Genomic DNA, 19290 nt, shown 5'->3' with positions numbered 1-19290 from the left:
CAAATTATCTATTTATTTTTATACTTGATTTAATAATTCATTGAAGGGTATGAATTCATTCTTGATTGGAATTTTGGCCACCTCCCATATAATTTTTATTAATATTCGTAGTCATATTTCTTAGTTATATTATTTCAAATCTAAGCCTATAATTAAGGACTTGGTTTTCTTTGTAACAGTATAGGAGAGTGTTTTTAAAAGTTCAAAGTTACTGGTTTTGCCCATTTATTATTGTTTAAATATGTGTAATATTTAATTCACTTAGTTTACGGTGGGCTTCTTTTAAGCAGCATACAGTTGAATTTTATTTCTGAAACCAGTTTGAAATTATTGGCCCTTTTAAATGAGCTGGTTTAACCCATTTACAATTTTTCTCATAATTTATATGTTTTGTCCTCTTTCTGACATTTTGCCATTTCCTTATCTTTTATTTGCTCTATGCAGTATGTTTTATTTACTTACTTTAAAATTTTACTTTTATTTCTCTATTAAGGTAATCTTGAAGATAATCTTATTATTTTAAAATTTATCATTTTAAATATATAAAATTTAAATGTTATACATTTTTATTGTATTTAAACACTTTACATTGGTTGCCTTCAAATTGTTTTAGGAAATATTCCCTATAGTCCCCAAAATTTTAAAATCAAGAATCAAGCCATAGTAACTTCAAAATACCCTTATATATGATCAGAAACTTAGTATAATTTTATTCTTTCCTCTATCACTTCTGCATCTTTGTTAATATAAACTTAAGATTTAAGACACATATTATTGCTATTTTTTATATAACTTTTTTCATTTATGGATATTTTTTGACATTTGCTTTCTGTTCTTAACAAATTTTGCAACGATTATTTAATGTAATTGAAATGTGTAACTTCTTTCACTGCTCATGGCTAATCCTTCAAAAGCACAATAGTTTCAGTCTTATGCTGTTTATTTCAAATCATCTCTCAGTCAAAAGGAGTGTGTCTTTTTTCAAAAAGGTTTTGGGAAATTATTTTCTAAGCACTTTCATATCTGAAATTGACTTTCTGGGTTTTTTTTTTGCATTGGAAAGATGACTTATCAGGGCATTACATTCTGGATAGAAACGTTTTCTTCAAAAATTCTGTAGATGTCCTTTTTGTCTATATGGAATTTACTATGGCAAAGGAGAAACCTGAGGCTTGTTTGATTCTTTTAAGAATAAACTTCTCCCCTGCTTGCTCCCTTGCTTATAGGCTACTTTCATTCATCTGTGACCTTCAGAAGTTCTCAGAGTTGCTTCTAGATTATGTCTTACTATATTACTTTTGCCTGGAATGTAGTGGTTTCTTGATCTGCATATTCTAACACTTTTTAAGGTTAAAAATGTTTAATTTTTCTGTAAGTTTTTCTTGAAAAACATGTACAATTTTTAGATTTTCTACACATTTTTATCTTCTTTTTCATCATTTTCATCTTTGTTATTTTCTTCTATATACCATAAGATTTTCTCAGGTTGGGCTCCTACTTTAGTAACTTGGTTATCTGATTTATGTTCCACAGGACTTCAAGTGCAGATTTTAATTCTATCATTGCAGTTTGGTTTTACATCAATCCTTTTTATTTTTTTTTGCAAGTTAAAAATATGCATTGTATTTTCAAATATGCCATCTCTTAGGCCCATTAAAATTTGTTGTCATTGTGGTGGTGGTAGTAGTTTAAAAAACCCCGTAAGATTAATGATTTTTAAGTGTGTAGTACAGTATTATTAACTATACACATATTGTTGTCACACAGATTTCTAGAACTTTTCATCTTGTATGACTGAAACTCTACACCCACTGACAACTCCCTGCTTCTCCTTCTCCCAGCCCCCTGGTAACCACCATTCTCCTCTTTGCTTCTATGAGTTTGATTACTTTAGATACCTCATATAAGTAGAATCATTTAGTATTTGTCTTCTTGTGATTGGCTTATTTCGTTTATTAATATCCTCAAGTTTCATCTATGTAGCATATGACAGGATTTCCTTCAGTTTTAAGGCTGCATGGTATCCATTATACATATATACCATGTTTTGTGTATCCAGTCATCTGTCGATGGACATTTGGGTTGCTTCCACCTCTTGGTTACTGTGAATAGTGCTGCTATGAACATGGGTATACAAATATTTCTTCAAGATCCTGTTTTCAATTCTTTTGTATATATACATACACCTAAGAGAGAGATTTGTGGCTCATATGGTAGTTCTATTTTTAATTTTTTTTTTTTTTGGCTTGTAGCAAGTATTACTATCAAACTCTACTCATTGGGCCAGAGACCCTTGTGATGTTAATGAAAAACCTGCCCCTCATGTAGCACACTACCTACACTTGTGAGTTCATCAGCCAACCAGTGGCCTCAACTTCAAACTCTAACAATGTGCAGTATTTTTAATTTTCTGAGGAATCTCTGTACTGTTTTCCATAGTAGCTGCATCATTTTATACTCCCACCAACAGTTCACAAGTATTCCAGTTCCTCTAGATCCTTGCTAGCATTTATTATTTTCTGCTTTTTGATTGAGGCCGTCCTAATGGGTATGAGGTGATATTGCATTGTGGTTTTGATTTGCATTTCCCTGATGATTAGTGGTGTTGAGCATCTTTTCATATGCTTCTTGGCCATTTGTATATTTTCTTTGGAGAAATGTCTATTCAAATACTTTGCCCATTTTAAATTTTTATTCTTTTGTTGTTATTGAGTTGTAGTAGTTCTTTTAAACAATTAATTAATTATTTATTTTAATTAAAGTATAGTTGATTTGCAATAACATCAATCCTTTTTTATCTCACACATTTTTCTTTCCATCTTACCTTGCTGTCTCTTTCTTGTGACCTGTTCTCTTGTCATGGGTATCTACTCCTTTTCCACAGAGGCCATTACTTCTTGAATTCCACTGATGGTGGAAGAACTTTCTCTGAAAATGTCTTCCAGGTCCTGTGATAAATCATTTTCCATGTCCGTGCTCCCTCTGAGTCTTTAGGATGATATTCTTTATCTCTATATCATTTATCAAAATGCATTTGTTAGTTATTCTTCTTGTCATTTTTCCTAATACAGGAGATCTAGCCCAATGTGGTATTTCCAGCAGATTGTACTTCCTGTTCATGTGAATATGGGTTCATATCCCTTTACAGAGCTACATCCAGAAGGCAAGTTGATGTCCAAAGTTAACTAGCTCACTTTCTGGTTTTTGACTTGCTTTCATTCCGTGTCACCCCAGTATTAGCTCTTTCCTGCCTCATTGCCTTTGCCTTTCTTTCCTACACAAAATTTGTATTCAGTATATATGGTAGCCAGAGATTTTTTTTGTTCTCTCTTCTCTTATATTGTGCTTTCTTCATGGGGACACCTTCCTGGTTCCCCCAAACTTGCTTCCTTATTCCCTCTTGCAGATCAGTTCTTTTCTGAGTAGCTGCCCTGACTGTTTTTATGGAAAAGGCTGTGGCTGAGGGGTTGGATATGGAAGGAAAATAACACTTCAGCTTAAAAAGGAGCACTTATATAGTAGAAGAATGGCTTTCTGATTTAATGAGCCAGGTGGCAGACAGTGGGGAAGGTATAATGGGCCTTTCTAACTTCAGACAGGTGGGCTTTCTCTACGTCTGGTGGCAAGCACAGGTGGGCCACTAATTGCCTTTTAAAATTCAGGTTCATTGACCTTACAGTTAGTGGTAAGGAGTTGACTGTCAATCTCAATTTTTGGTGGCAATGTAAATATTTGTCTTTTAGTGAATGTGTCTTTTAGCATGTGTGTGTGTTTTAGTGGAAGAGACTGTATCAGGGCTATTAGCAAGATGCCATTTTAAATTGGAACTCCTTAGGGTCTTTTTATTTTAAAAATTAATTACCAGGTTGCTTTTATATACCAATTCATGTCGCATATGTGATATATAAGTAAAGAGCTAGAAGATGCCCAGTGGAATGAAGAGAAAAGACAGATTTGGGAATTGTGCTTTGTCTCTTACCTCTTTACCTCCCACTCTCCAAAGGTCCCCTGGTGCCCCATGATTTCCTTTGTTCTCACTTCTCGCTTCCTCTTTTTCCCAAGCTTGGATTTAAACCTTATAGCCATTCTTTCGGGTTGACGTAATACAAGCATTGTATTCATTTTGTTGCTGCCTGTCTGACCACCCTGGTTTTATTCCTCAAGATCTTGATGGGCCTTGATGATCATGTCCTCAATCCCGCAGAAATGGTATATGCTGAGTGCATTAGCCTTTCCTACCACCCTTTAGAGAGGACCAGTGGGTCAGCTGGCACCTCAGTTAGGAGGCCGAGAGAGGAGGCAGCTGGAGGAATGACTGCATTGCTCCCCAATAGCTTGCAGATTCAAGACTGACCCCAAAGCACAGGTACAGCTTTTTCACTGACAGAGGAGTTAGAACTGTCCCACAGGTGTGATTGCTGCTGCTGTGATTTCCAGCCTGGTGGCGTGGCCTAGGCTCCCACTTTATGGGAAGTCAAAAGCGGAAGCCAAGGACCAGCTTCTACTTGTTGCATGTCAGGTCAGGATGGGTAAACTCGCAGCACAAATGTCAAATGTTTTCATCTTATTGGTTAAAGTGACAAATTGCTGTCAAATATGTTTAAGATAACCTTTAAAAGAACAAAAATTCAAATCTTGTAAGTGAAGGCACAGGTCACCATTAAAATTCCCTTTATGATCCTGATGTTGAGGGTCTAGGTTGTTGTCATATTTCAAATATGTTAAGGGTTTAATGTACCAGGGTCCATAGATAAATCCCATAATTTCTCTTCTTTTACATTTCCATATTTTTTTATAGCTTTTGCTAGCATGAATATCATCCTCTATAAAAGCAGAGTAATTTCAAGAAAAATCATAAAGCCTGTATACTTCAACCATACTTTATCTTTTTATTGGGTTGTTTTGTTATACCTGGTAAAAATGCACTTGTAGTAAAAACAGGAAGCAAGAAGTGTGAGCGTATCAGAGTATCAAATAATTTTTCCAAATAATCTTTTACCTTTCATTGTCTTTAAAGAGGGATAAGAACACTAAATTCTAAGTATTTTAACCATGTGTTATTACTTGAATAATACTTTCTTTTTTTTAAAATGTTCTGTTTTGGGGGGATGCTAAACTAATTTAGAAACGCTAAATTCTAAGTATTTTAACCATGTGTTATTACTTGAATAATACTTTCTTTTTTTTAAAATGTACTGTTTTGGGGGGATGCTAAACTAATTACGTAGGAAGCATTGCCAAATAAGAAGTACTTTTAATGGATACATTGTAAACTATGTCTGCACAACACCAAATAAACAAATCTCCACAGAGACTAAGATGAGTTGTCTAAAACACACCAAACACGTTGTCATTCATTTTGTATGCCCCAGTGCCTTGCACATAGACGTGTTAAATAATTATTTGATAAATGAATGAATATTTGGTGTGTTGCTAATATAACTTAGATGACTAATACTGGATAACATGAGATTGGAAAGGTAAGAATGATCATTTTTATGGTTTGCAGGTAAAAGGAGTAAGTTTAGATCATAAGAAATCAGGAAATCAAATTGTGCAGTTTAATCTGTGATGCATTTAGCTTTTCCTGGAAGTGATGGCCTTGCATAGACATGGGCTGGGAACCCCATTCTGTGCCTCTGCTGAGGCTCCTCTGTGCCCAGGCTGGAGATTTTTGTCCTTGAGGGAGGCACACTGGGACATCCCTGGGGTGTGTAGTGCTTTCTGTCTCCCTTATGATTCTCTCATAAGGGAGTGTATGGGCATAAACTATTACACCAGCAGAGTTGATCAACTAGCAATTTAAAACTATATTTTACTTGTTTTAAATAAAACAGGTTAGCTGGTAGACATTTAACATTTTTATTTGGGTTGCTCTGGTATTATAGAAATATTCCTTTAAAGTAAATGCTGAGAAGCCTGGACTACGGCCATAGGAGGCAGGATGCTGTGAGTCACTGAAACACAAACTAGTTGTTGGAAATTCAGAGGATCCAAAGTACCACATTTCCCTCTCCAAGCCCATAAGATGCATGACTGGTGCCCTGTCAGCTCAAAGGGGAGAAAGAAGCTGTTTGAGTAATAAAATAAGGGCAGCATAATTCTCGAATCGAATAATATTTGCTGAGTACCAATAAATGATACATTTGTATAACACCTTGAAAGTATTTACTTGATCTTCACAGCAACAGAAAGTTGGCAGGGAGTGTTGTATTTCTGATTTTTATAAATAAAGAATTTGAGGCTCAGAGAATTTAATTGACTTTCTGAAAGTCACAAAGCTACTATTTGGTAGAAATGGAACCAGGTTTCAGTTTTGTTCATTTTTAGCCCTATATTTTTCCTTTGCTCTAATATAATATTAATAATACGAATATGCTATCCAGCATTTATTGAATCAGACATAATTTACTCCTCATAATCTTATTTTCTCCTCACAATAGATCTATAAAGTAAGGACTGCCATTATCTCCATTCTACAGATGAAAAAACTAAGGTACAGGGACTACTCTGGGAACTCACCAGGATCTTGTGGGAACACTCTGGGATGAATAACACAGAACTTGCTCTCAAGGAGTTTATAATCAAATCAGGACAATAAACTGTGCATGTGTAAAATATAATAATAATAATAATAATAATAATAATAATTTTGAATAATACTTTGATGGTAGAAGAGCAATATCACAAAGCAGTACTTGATTATAAAATGGATTTCACTGGAGAAGTTGAGAAGCATGGGGCAATTACTTTGGAGTGAGGCAGTTATCAGGACTGTTGAGCACAGGTGGAGGTTGAGCTGCCCTGGGGAAGGGCCGGTGAAAGGTATCAGGAGGCCCCTCCAGGTGATGAAACTGTGGACAAGTCACAAAGCTGCAAACGTGTCCCATTAGGGCATCCCGAGTCTCACCCCTTCTATATTTTTCCCTTCTCTATGGAAGTTCTTTCACCATTTCATAACAAGATAAAAAATAACTGAAGAGCATTTTCTGAGGGTCCAGCACTTAGCAGAAGTAAGCAACAAATCAGCTTAGGTATACTTTTTTTTAAAAAAATTGAAGTATAGTTGATTTACAATATTGTGTTCATTTCTGATATACAGCAAAGTTATATATGTGTGTGTGTGTATTCTTTTTCAGATTCTTTTCCATTATAGGTTATTACAAGATATTGGATATAGTTCCCTGTGCTATACAATAGGACCTTGTTGTTTATTTTATATATAGTAGTATATATCTGTTAATCCCAAACTCCTAATTTATCCCTCCCCCTCTTTGTTAACCATAAGTTTGTTTTCTATGTCTGTGAGTCTGTTTCTGTTTTGTAAATAAGTTCATTTCTATCATTTTTTAAGATTCCACATATAAATGATGTCATATGGTATTTGTCTTTCTCTGCCTGATTTACTTCACTTAGTATGATAATCTCTAGGTCCATCCATGTTGCTGCATGGCATTATTTCATTCTTTTTTATGGCTGGGTAGTATTCCATTATATATATATATATATATATATATAAACATATATATAAACATGTGTATATATATATATATATATACACATACACCACATCTTCTTTATCTATTCATCTGTCAATGGGCATTTAAGTTGCTTCCATGTCTTGGCTATTGTAAATAGTACTGCTATGAACATTGGGATGTGAGTATCTTTTCAAATTAGAGTTTTTGTCTTTTCTGGATATATGCCCAGGAGTGGGAGAGCTGGATCATAAGGTACCTCTGTTTTTAGTTTTTTAAAAGACCTCCATACTGTTTCCCATAGTGGCTGCACCAGTTTACATTCGCACCAACAGTGTAGGAGGATTCCCTTTTCTCCACATCCTCTCTAGCATTTATAATTAATGCAAGTATAGTTTTGGTTAGCAAGACAGTTTTACTTAAGAAAGTCAATTTGGAAGTCATCTCCTGAACTCTTTCTGCAGTGGATGGTCTTCGTGATAAATAAAGCCCTTTAGTTGGTCCTGTATCCCTGTTAAGAGTTACAGGGTTCCCTCATTAGGTGATGTGATGCCCAGTCTCCCCATCTAACTCAACGCTCCTTGGCAAGCATTGCTCCTCTGTGAATCAGGGAAAGATGTTTCAGAGCTTCTGGATCTCTGAGTTCCCAGTTTTCTCTTCCTGACCAAATTTGCCCTTGTTTTGCAAACTTGGCTTTCAGTGGGAAGGGAAAACGTCTGCAGAGAGGATGTGAAATTGCAGGTTTCTCCTGCTAGGCTCTGATGAAGCCCTTTCCTTAGATTGTGCAAACTCAAGAATGAGCAGTGTTTTTAAGCTTTAGACTAAAGTTCTATTGGCAGACACTAATTTCTAGCCTCCTGCTTTCCTCAGTAGAACAAGCCTAAAACTTTTAGATTTGAAAGTAGGGGGAAATCTAACCTACAGCCCACTCACTTTATGCATGGGGGTGGAAGAGCCTGAGGCAACAGAGAAATCCAGTAACAGGTGCAAGATTACCAAGTCAGGGAATGTAGTGTTCAGAAGAGAACCCCAGAATTGACTCTTAGTTCAGTGTTCATGCAAATAGTGTTTGCTAGAATATTTAAACTTCTAAGAATAGAGCATTATGATTATTAATTTTTTGTAAGCATGGATTTAGCCTGGAGACCCTCTGACCTGGCTGGTGGTAGTGTAAGAGTCTGGGGGCATATGTAATCACTGATTACTCCCACATAAAGTTCTCCCCTTAGTGAATCTTCAATCCATGCTTGCTGGGATCTTCATGTGAATTACTTTATGGACATCTTCTAACTTTGCTTCCGTCCCTGGCTCCTATCCCCCTCTTCTTTGTCCTTTATTCACTGACTACTTTGAGTCTTGGCTTCTTTATCCTTCCTTTCCATGGAAGAAACATGAAAGTACTGATTTCAGTCATTTACCATCTTCTACTAAGTTCCAGCCAGTGACAAAAACTCGATTGTCTTAAGGGTGTCACGTAGAGGAACAAAGCAGGAGTGCCATTTTGTTAATGTCAGATATAAATATTTTTATGAACCTTATATGTCTGGATTCATTAGCCATTTAATGAATTTGATGCACAGATGTTCAGGAAATTAGGAGCAACTGACTTCACTGGGAAATTATAGCGAGCTTGGTGCCATCCAAGATATCAAAAACATGCTGTTCCTACAGTCTGCCAAGAACCCAGGTATAGTAATGGTCTCTGTGTAATATATAAGCTCACTATTAGCACTCAATAAATGTTAATTGTATAATAATAAAAAATATTAAGCGTGACTCTCCCCAGTGGAAATCAGGTTGTGGACATAAAGGGATGCTCTCTGTGTTCAGAATGTATCTTTCCTTGGATTTATATTATATTCACCTGATGGAAAGTAAGAGATGAGAAAGAACTAATCAGTGCCTTAGTCTGAGGTTATTAATTTTGAATCCAGGAACTGGATTTGGCTTACAGAATTTTTCATCAAAAACAGCTGTATCTGATGTACTGATTTGCTCTGTCAGTCACCTTGTGGTTCACAGGCATGTGAGGGAAGTAAGTGGATAAGGAGAAAGGGCAGAATCAGGCCAGACTGGACGTTGAAGCTGAGATTGCGTAGGGACACACCTAGCCTACAGCCCGGCACCATTTTTCAGGGTATTAGTCATGCTTTAGTGCTAACTTTGACACGTAATGCATTTTGGAGACAAGAATATGGAAAGGAAGAAAGGGCCAAGTAATTCTATGACACTTGGAAATGTTCTTCCTCGGAAGCAATGTCTTGGTAAATGTTTAAAAACCGGTACGTTCATTCTCTTAAAAAAAAAAAAAGCCCTTATTTGTAGCGTTCACCTATTTCTATTGTGTAAATACTCCCACAGTGGCCAATTTCAAGCCACCAACAGGACAACAACCAGCTCTCAGACTTCCTGAAAATTTTAACAATCAGCTCTTCCAAACTGACACAAGCGGCTCCAGCAAATCCCTGGTCCCCAGGGTACAGTAATCGTGGTGATAGAACATAGGTAGTGATTGAAGCAGCTCTGGGGTGAGTAATACCCAAGGTTCAGTTCTAGCACTGCTTCTTACTAGCTCTGTGATCTCTAGCCAGCTGTTTAACCTCTCTGATCCTCAGTCTCTTTAATGCCAAATGGAAATGATATCTATCATACAGTTGATAGTTGTATAAGGGAGGTAAGGTACCCAGCAAGATTCCTGGTAACGGGTAATTGTTATTAGTATTATTATATCTTGAGATTAAATATGACAGACCCCAAATCTATGTGAAATATTTTGATTATCAGAGAATGTGGTATATTATACATATCAATTGGCCCTGGCATTTGGGTAATGGGAAATTCATATCTTAATATTGACCAGATATTAATTATGGTAGGCTTGTGTACATAGATGGGAAATTGCCTCACAAACAGCCTTAAAAAGGAAACATATGTACTTGATTTCTGAGAAATATAAAGAACCATCCATGTCATGTTATTTTAAAGATGCTGCCTTCATCATGGGTAATGATATCGTGTCTTCCTTCTTGGTGAGGTGTTAGGAGCTTTTATCTTTAAAAATCAGTCTTTTGAAATAAGGTAGGCATAAACAGTAGTGGCAGGTGCAAAACCGCCTGAATGTCCTGCTTCTTCCAGGCTTGAAAGGCCCAAGTTTCCTTCCTAAGCTTAGAGAAACGCTGAGCATGTATAGGGGCCCTGGTGCATGTCCCTCCCATCATGGTGCCTGTCTCCCCTCTTCAAGCCCAGAGCAACTCAACAAAGGCAAATTCAGAGAAAACAGGCCTTCTTTCCCAAGGGAACCATGGAAATCTTTTATCTCTCTTTCTCAGCCACTTAAAATGATAATTGATCTAGCTTTCCCCTTCTCTGAATCAGTTCATCTTGTTGAAATTATTTGAATGACAATTGATGAGGAACTCAAATGTGTAACACTTCATAAAATAGGACTTCTAGGTAAGGGAAGGAAATTTTGAGCATTGCCATTAAGCATTCCTTAATCTAGTCATACACCATTAAACATCCCAAATAATTTCTTGGCTTTCCCCTTCCCACTATTTTCTGGAAAAGCTTATTTGCTGTTACCAAATTTTAACAGAAACTGCTCAGGGCTCTATATTTTCCCACTGCTGTTTACTATTATATCACTAATTCTAATTTGATTCAGATTCAGTGAGCTCTTTCTCCTCATAGCACAAAAGCGTTTTGGCAGCCATTAGTTCCATGAGCAGGGATCCTGAGCAATCACACACACAAAGAAACTGCAAATTAGTGCTTATATTCCTTATATCTTCACATGGCTGACTGAAGTAAGACAACTCCACAAACAATGCATTTTAAAGAACATTTGCAGGGTGAATATATTACAAATATGGCTAGGAAGTGGGCTGCAGTATATCTTCAAAAGTGACTGATTTAAACCCAAACTTAATGTATTTTGGAGGCCAGCAATAATTTGACTTGCTGAGTGGATGGAATTTATGGGTATAATGCAGTGCAAATAAAAACATCCTCTTTCAGTCATAAAGGTGTACGCTGTGTCCATGCTGGGAAATATAGCTTTCCTTCCCCCTGACTTCTGGAGAGAACTCAGGGGAATAGCTAAGTCAGACCCAATACCTTTTCTTTGTGGCCTTATGGAAATATCAAGTTTTATTTTTGTGTTTAAGGGGGTTTATAGTGCCATCCTGGATCTGGGCTTTTGTGTTTGAGAATCAAATAAATAAGAGAAACCCAGAAATGCACTGCTGATCTGTAAGTTGTTTTCTTCATGAGGTGACCCAGATCAGAGTGAAGGAAAAGCAGAGTAGGACTAGGGTTGGGGACATAGGAGACATCCTCTTACAGGGATGACCCAAGGGGAAAACTGAGATTTGTAAGAAATCCACTGTCAAGGGACTTCTGACTTTGGGGATTTCCAATTTCTGACTTGTGTGCTTATGACAAAGAAACTCATGGTACATGTGTGGCCAAATGCCCACGATGTGCTGAATTTGAGTTTGGAATACAGGGAGTGAATTTCTGTGGGTGAAATAGGCTGCAGGCGCCCTCCTTCGCATCCTCAGCATTTGAGAAAATCCCCTGCTCTCCCCCTGAGCTCTCAGCCTGGTCCCCACTCATACCCCCACTGCACCCTCTCCCCCAGCCTCTGCCCCACGCAGACCAGTGATTTCAGTGTTCTGTGGAACACCCTGAGGTGAAGGAACAAGATCAAGTCTGGAAGGCTGATCATGGGCGCTAGAGTAGGTCATCTTTCCTGCCTCAGCCGTTCTTCATTCATGAAGGACCTGTAAGCTCCAGAGGGAGGCTCTACCCTTGTATCTACTAGACTGGTAATGTGATGGAATGCAACATTGTCAGAACCTAGGGAGATTCATAGAACATCAGTAATTCATAGTTTACATGCCTGCAATGAAGGGAGAAAAAAATGCAGTGACATATTCTCAAGGGCTTTATATCCTGAAATATTTTCAGTATAAATTGCACCTTTTGGAGAAGGCATATTCCCAGCCCCAATCCAATAACTTCACCAGTTTCCTGAGAAAATCATAAAGCTCTTTCAAGTCAATATGTTTCAGAGTCTGGAGCAAATAAATGTTGGGGTATATATGACCACCTTCCTGTTACTTCAAAGTTCAAGATTAGTCACATTGGCCTTCTTGATGGGCCCCAGTTAGAGGGTGGGAAGAGAGGTTGGGGCAAGATGGACAATTGTGAAATCATGACATGGAATAGCCAGAAAATATTGTGTCCTATTGAAAAATTCAGAGTTAGTACAAACTTCCATTGAAATGTCTTTAATTAAAGAACTTTTCTGTTGTATATATGTCATTCCCTAAATTAGTAAATCAATCAGAACTTATAGCGCCTCCTCATTGTTTAAATTCATCGTGGTTTTTAGGGCATATCTCAACAATAGTTTTTCCAAAGGAGAGTGTCCGCTTTTAAAGCAGGTAGGAGGTACCAGAGAGATGGGGAGGTTTCAGGTAGTTCTAGCTTTGCTGGTGGTTACAGTTGTAACTTTTCCCCAACTATCAGGGTAGGGGAGTGCGTGACTTAACAGGAATACTGCCAGCACTTTGGGTCTGTGACCTGTTGTGCTTGAATCCTAAGCTGGTTCTGGGGTCCAAAAGACCAGACATGCAGTAACATTTAGTTGAAATCTTTTGCCCTAGGCCACTAATAATTATTTTTTCATCCTTTCCCATATTTCTTTCCCCAAGGCTTAAGGAAAGCCTTGAATAACCCAAACCAGCAGGGTTGTTGGCCTTCAGAGATGCTTTAAGCTTCGTCCAGAATGGCATTAGATTTGCGAGGATTCTTCAGATAGTCCATATTTTGGTAATATATGGACTGGGGTGCTGGAAGACCTCAGAGAGGACATGGTTATTATCCATCTTGTGTTGGGGCCTTCCTGCTTTCTAGATTGACACTAAGATTTGGCATTTTTCAGATGACTTCTCTCAAGACCTGGGAAGGGATATGCCCTATTTGAGATTTCTCTAGATGATTTTTGCCGGCTAAAACTTAATTCCCAAAGTTGATAGGTCACATCCCTCTGGTGCTTGTCCTGGGGCTGCCTTATAGGGTCCATGGGAGGAGGCTGCGGAGAAAGCACATACTATGGTGATCAGATGATCTTGGTTCCTGTCCTGTTCTAATGTTCCACTAACTGATGTAACCACTTGATTTCTCACCTGTAAAATGGGAATGAAGGTAATAGCTCCTCTACTAACCAAACCTTGTTGAGATAGGCTCCTGGAGGTAATGTGGCATTCTAATAACTAGCCCTGTCTGGAATGGGTTCCATGACTAAACCTCCTGATTCCAAATCTCCCTGTGAGAGAAGAGTATTATGGACAGAATTTATATCCAGTTTATTGTTTCTTTTCTCTGTAAAGTAGAAAGGGTTCTCATTTATCGAGCACCTGCTGTGTGCCAGGTGCTCTTATGTGTCATTCATTACTAATCATCACAAGGCTTCTTTAGGTTGGAGATCATTAACCTGAGTTTATAAGCTCAGGGAGCCAAGTATCTAGCCTGCTCTTACATGGGGGTGATGATGAGGCTGAACCCACTGGAACAAATCAATAGATGCAAAAAAAAATAAATAAGTGGGGCTACATCAAACTAAAAAGCTTCTGCACAGCAAAGGAAACAATCAACAAAATGAAAATTCAACCTATAGATTGGGAGAAAATATTTTCAAACCATATGTATGATAAGGGGCTAATATCCAAAACATATAAAGAAGTTATACAACTTAATAGCAAAAATTAAACAATCCAATTTAAAAAAGAGCCAAGGACCTGAAAAGACATTTTCCCCTAAGAGACATACAAATGGATAACAGGTACATGAAAAGGTGCTCAACACTACTAATCATGAGGGAAAAGCAAATCGGAACCATAATGATATATCATCTCACACCTGTTAGGATAGCTTTTATCAAAAAGACAGCAAATAACAAGTGTTGGCAAGGATGTGAAGAAAATGGAACCCCTGTACACTGTTGGTGGGAATGTAAATGATGCAGCCATTATGGAAAACAGTACAGAGGTTCCTTAAAAATTAAAAATAGAACATATCCAGCAATCCCACTTTTGCATGTATACCCAAGGAAAACAAAATTAATATCTTGAGGAGATATATGGACTCCCATGTTCATTGCAGTGTTATTCACAATAGTCAAGATATGGAAACAACCCAAGTGCCTGTTGGAATATGATTCAGCTATGATTAAGAGGAAATCCTGCATTTTTCAACAACTTGGATGAACCTAGAGGACGTTATGCTGAGTGAAATTTAGCCAGACAAAGACAAATACTGTATAATCTCACTTATATTTGGAATCTACCAAAAGGAAAAGTTGAACTCATGGACACAGAGAGTAGAATGGTGGTTACCAGAGTCTGAGGGATGGGAGAGAGGGGGAAATACTGGGCAAAGAGCACAAGCCTTCAGTTATAAAATGAATACGCTCTGGGGAAATCTAATGTTGGTGACTACAGTTAATAGTACTGTGTTGTGTATTTGAAATTTGTGAAGAGAGTAGACCTTAGGCATTCACACCACACACACACACACACACACACACACACACACGGCTAAGTATATGAGGTGACGGCTGTATTAATTAACCTGATTGTGGTAATCATTACACAAACTTTATGTCAAATCATCATGTTGTACACATTAAATATATATAGATTTATCTGTCAACTATACTTCATATAATTTACATTATATACTTTATATATCATAAAGCTGAAAATAAAATTAGGAGAGCAGGGCAATAATAAAACAAACAAATACTAAAAACAGAGGTTAGGTGCAGGCAAAAATAAGGGTTAGGAACTTGATTGAATTTAATGGCCCAAGTGTTATATCCTGAATGGAAAATAAGAGTTACTGCATAGTGTGAGATTATCTCTTTTATTTTTCCAGATTATAGACTGAGAGAGAAAGAGCTAAAGAATTAAACAAACAAACAAAAAAACTAGAATTACTCGATAGAGGCAAATCTGTATAGTAGGAGAAGTTGTGTCAGGATGGGCCATCTTGCAAATGCCCAGCAGTCTTAGGGTCTGAGTCTAGTTCTTAATCTCTGTCACTAACAGCAGCTCACATGGCGACACACTTGAAAGGCTCAAATTGAGATTTCACTAATAATGATGGAGCCACTTCATATTGTTTCTTTCTTCCTTCTGTGTTTTGGTGTTTAAGAGTACGAACTAATTTCTTTCTGGAAAATTAACTCAAAGAGTGTCAGTGATTAGGATTCACACATAGGTAGGTATTTCTGGCTCATTGAAACAACCCAGTGATTCCAAACCACAAAGAGAAGAACAGATCCCCTGAGGGGTAGTTCATTATAAGGAGAAGAAGTTAAGCATGAGCAGGTAGATTTAGCAGTATGTTCATATGTTGAAGACAGCAGGAAGTTCTGGGTATACCATGACAGTGGTTATTTGAGCCAGTCCCAACTTAAGACATGGGTATACACCCTGAGAGTAAAAGGGTAGACCAAAACAACTGACTCACTAGATTTGGAAACAAATTTTGGCCTAACAACCCAGGTTAGGGCTCCACTCTCACAGAACAGCATAGAGGGGAGGAAACATTCTCCTTCTTGCACTTAGCATTTCTCTGGCATCATACGGTAAGTACTGGCAAATCTGCTGCCCAAGATATCAGAGTGACAGTGTCTGGAGCTGAGAGTCACAGGTAAGAAAGCTGAAATGGATTATCTCTAGTACTCTTGCAGTTCCTAACATTTGTGAATTCTAAGATTATTGAATCTAAAACAGAGTTAACCAGCTCTGCTTTGGGTCTGAGAGGTAATACCAGGGCTAAAAGATACCAAGAAGAGTCTAAATAACAGAATGGATACTGATTAGGGAGCAATTACTAAGCCATCTCAAAGTATTTAATTTCTTTAAATCTTGCTTCAAATTGTATTTATTTCCTATGCTCAATAGGCAAATATAATTAGTATTTAGTAAATATTTACATTGATGTTTTAATACAGAGGTGTTTAAGTGGAGAAAAAGATTAAATAAACAACCTAATCTGTATAAAATAAAATACCTTGGTCATTCAGGCCTAATGAGATGCTTCAGTTTGTGAGATTTGATAATATCCATTAATTGGCACTACTAACATTGCAGGCTAGTGCCAAGGAAGAGCCAGCTAGTTTTCAGAGTCTATACTTTGTGAATTCAACAGTATTCAAATTCAGAAGCATCTTGTTTCCCTGTTTGATTGTGGCCCCTTCTAGGAAAGCTGTGCTGCTATACTGTGCCTTGTATAATATTAATGAAATGGTCACTTACAGCATCCTTTCAAGTGTCTGTCTCCCTAATTAAGGGAGTTCCCCTTTGTGTACTCCTGTGCTGACTGCAGAAGGATTTCTAGTGAGAAAGTTCGGGCCATGGATCGTATCACAGTATGAGGAATACCCATATTCTGTCTAGAAGTAGAAATTAAGCACACCTTTAAGTGGGCATATTTCTTCATGATTCTCAAGTTTGAGAAGGATAGGTAGAATTCATCCGTGAAGACATCTGGTTCTGGACTTTTGTAGGATTTTTTGGTGGTTTTTAAATTAGTGATTCAATTTCATTACTGGTAATTGGTCTGTTCATATTTCCTGTTTCTTCCTGATTAAGTCTTGGGAGACTATATTTCTAGGATTTATCCATTTATTCCAGGTTGTCCAATTTTTTGTACATAATTGTTTGTAGTAAACTCTTTTTATCTTTTGTATTTTCGCGGTGTTAGTTGTAACTTCTATCATTTCTGATTTTATTTATTTGGGTCCTCTCTCTTTTTCTCTTGATGAGTCTGGCTAAAGGTTCATCTTTTTTTTTTTTTTTTTAATCTTTTCAGCTCTTAGTTTCATTGATCTTTTCTATTTCTTTTTACTCTCTATTCCATTTATTCCTATTCTGACCTTTATTATTTCTTTCCTTCTACCAACTTTGGGTTTTATTCTTTTTCTAGTTCCTTTAGGTGTAAGCTTAGGTTACTTATTTGAGAATTTTCTTGTTTCCTGAGGTAGGCTTGTATTACTATAAATGTCCCTCTTAGAACTGCTTTTGCTGTGTCCCATAGATTTTGGATCATTGTGTTTTCTTTTCATTTGTCTCTAGATATATATTTTTTAAAATTTCCTCTTTGATTTCTTCTATGACCTGTTGATTATTGAGAGTATATTGTTTAGAATCCACATGTTTGTGCTTTTTGCAGTTCTTTTCTTGTAGTTGATTTCTAGAGTCATACCATTGTGGTTGGAAAAGATGTTTCATATGATTTTAATATTCTTAAATTTATTGAAACCTGTTTTGTGGTCTACATGTGATCTGTCTTGGAGGATGTTCCATGTGCACTTGAAAAGAATATGTACTATGCTGGTTTTGGATAAAATATTCCGTAAATAGCTATTAATTCAATTTGGTCTAACTTACCATTAAAGACCAGTGTTTCCTTATTGATTTTCTATCTGGATGATCTGTTCATTAATGTGAGATGTTAAAGTCGACTATAATTTATTGTATCATTCTAATTTCTCCCTTTATGTTTGTTAATATTTGCTTTATGTGTATAGGTGGTCCTATGTTGGGTACATATGTATTTACAATTGTTTTATCTTCTTGTTGGGTCTCTGGGCTCATGCTAGCCACTGGAGGGCAGGGCTGAGTCCCCTCACAGGTGTTTGTGCAGCCACTGTGCTCAGGGCTGGTGCTGGCCCTTTGGTGGGTCAGGCTGGGTCCCCGGTGCTAATAGTCTGGAGGGAGTATTCCAAAATGGCCCCTGCCAGTACCAGTGTTATTGCAGTAGAATGTTATGGCAGTGTTATTGCCAGCATCTTCATCCCAACGAGAAGTCTCAGTTGCCTACTGCCTGCCTCTTCAGGAGGATCTCTAAAATCAGTAGGGGCTGACCTAGGCTCCTACTGTCTCTGTGCTGGGACATGGCGCCTATGAGATATTTGCATGCATAAAAGCATGGAGTCTCTCTTTTCTATAGCCCTCCTGCTCTCTTGAACATAAGCCTTGCTGTTTTTCAAAGCCAGATGTTCTAGGGGCTCATCTTCCCAGTGCAGGACCCCTGGGCTGGGGAACCCAATATAGGACACAGAGCTCTTGATTCTTTGGGAGAACCTCTATGATTGTGATAGTCCTTCTGCTTCTAGGTCACCAACTTGGAGGTATGGGTCCTCACTATACTACATCTCTGCCCCTCCTACTCATCTCCATGTGGTTCCTTCTTTATATCTTTAGTTGTGGAATCTTTTCTGCTAGTCTTCAGGTAGTTCTCAAAGATACTTGCTTTGTAAGTAGTTGTAATTTTGGTGTGTCCATAGGAGGACATGTGTTCAGGGTCTTCCTATTCTGCCACTTTGGCCATTTAAAATATTGTAACTCACCTTAAAGAGGATATCTCCCTTCAGAAAAGAGATTGCATTTAATAGTCCTTGGTTTGACTGATAAGAACAATTTAGAATGAAGCATAGGTCAACTTTGAATTAGTTTATTACCTAACTGGCCAAAAGAAAACACTTACTACATTTTTCTACTTTTTCTTGGAAAATTAAGTTATATCTATCATCCTCAGAGGAATCCTGGTCTTGGTCAGTGCCATAAAGAAACAGAAAAAGAGAGTAGGCAGTGCATCTCTTCTGGTGATAAACAATCTCACTTTGACCCTTGGCTTTTCTGCCCTCATGTTGGAATGGGAGCTAAAAAGTGTAAAATGGACCTAAAAGCTTACAGATTCTATTACTGATATTTTGTTTTCTGAGGATCTTCTA

The 19290-nt window shown here is 37.4% G+C and overlaps 1 long non-coding RNA gene and 1 other non-coding gene across 7 annotated transcripts in view; one reads left to right on the top strand and one right to left on the bottom strand.

Annotated features, from left to right (window-relative positions):
- LOC116153047 (uncharacterized) overlaps positions 1-19290 on the top strand; it is a 402633-nt gene that overhangs the window by 232934 nt on the left and 150409 nt on the right. The gene's annotated exons all lie outside the window — the stretch shown is intronic.
- LOC116153229 (small nucleolar RNA SNORA62/SNORA6 family) lies at positions 2245-2398 on the bottom strand. The gene has a single exon (XR_004137012.1). It is a non-coding gene; the product is annotated as a small nucleolar RNA SNORA62/SNORA6 family (small nucleolar RNA).

This window comes from Camelus dromedarius, chromosome 4, assembly GCF_036321535.1.
Source record: "Camelus dromedarius isolate mCamDro1 chromosome 4, mCamDro1.pat, whole genome shotgun sequence".
In the NCBI taxonomy this organism is placed as follows: Eukaryota; Metazoa; Chordata; class Mammalia; order Artiodactyla; family Camelidae; genus Camelus; species Camelus dromedarius.
This window is presented reverse-complemented; position numbering and strand designations above follow the sequence as displayed.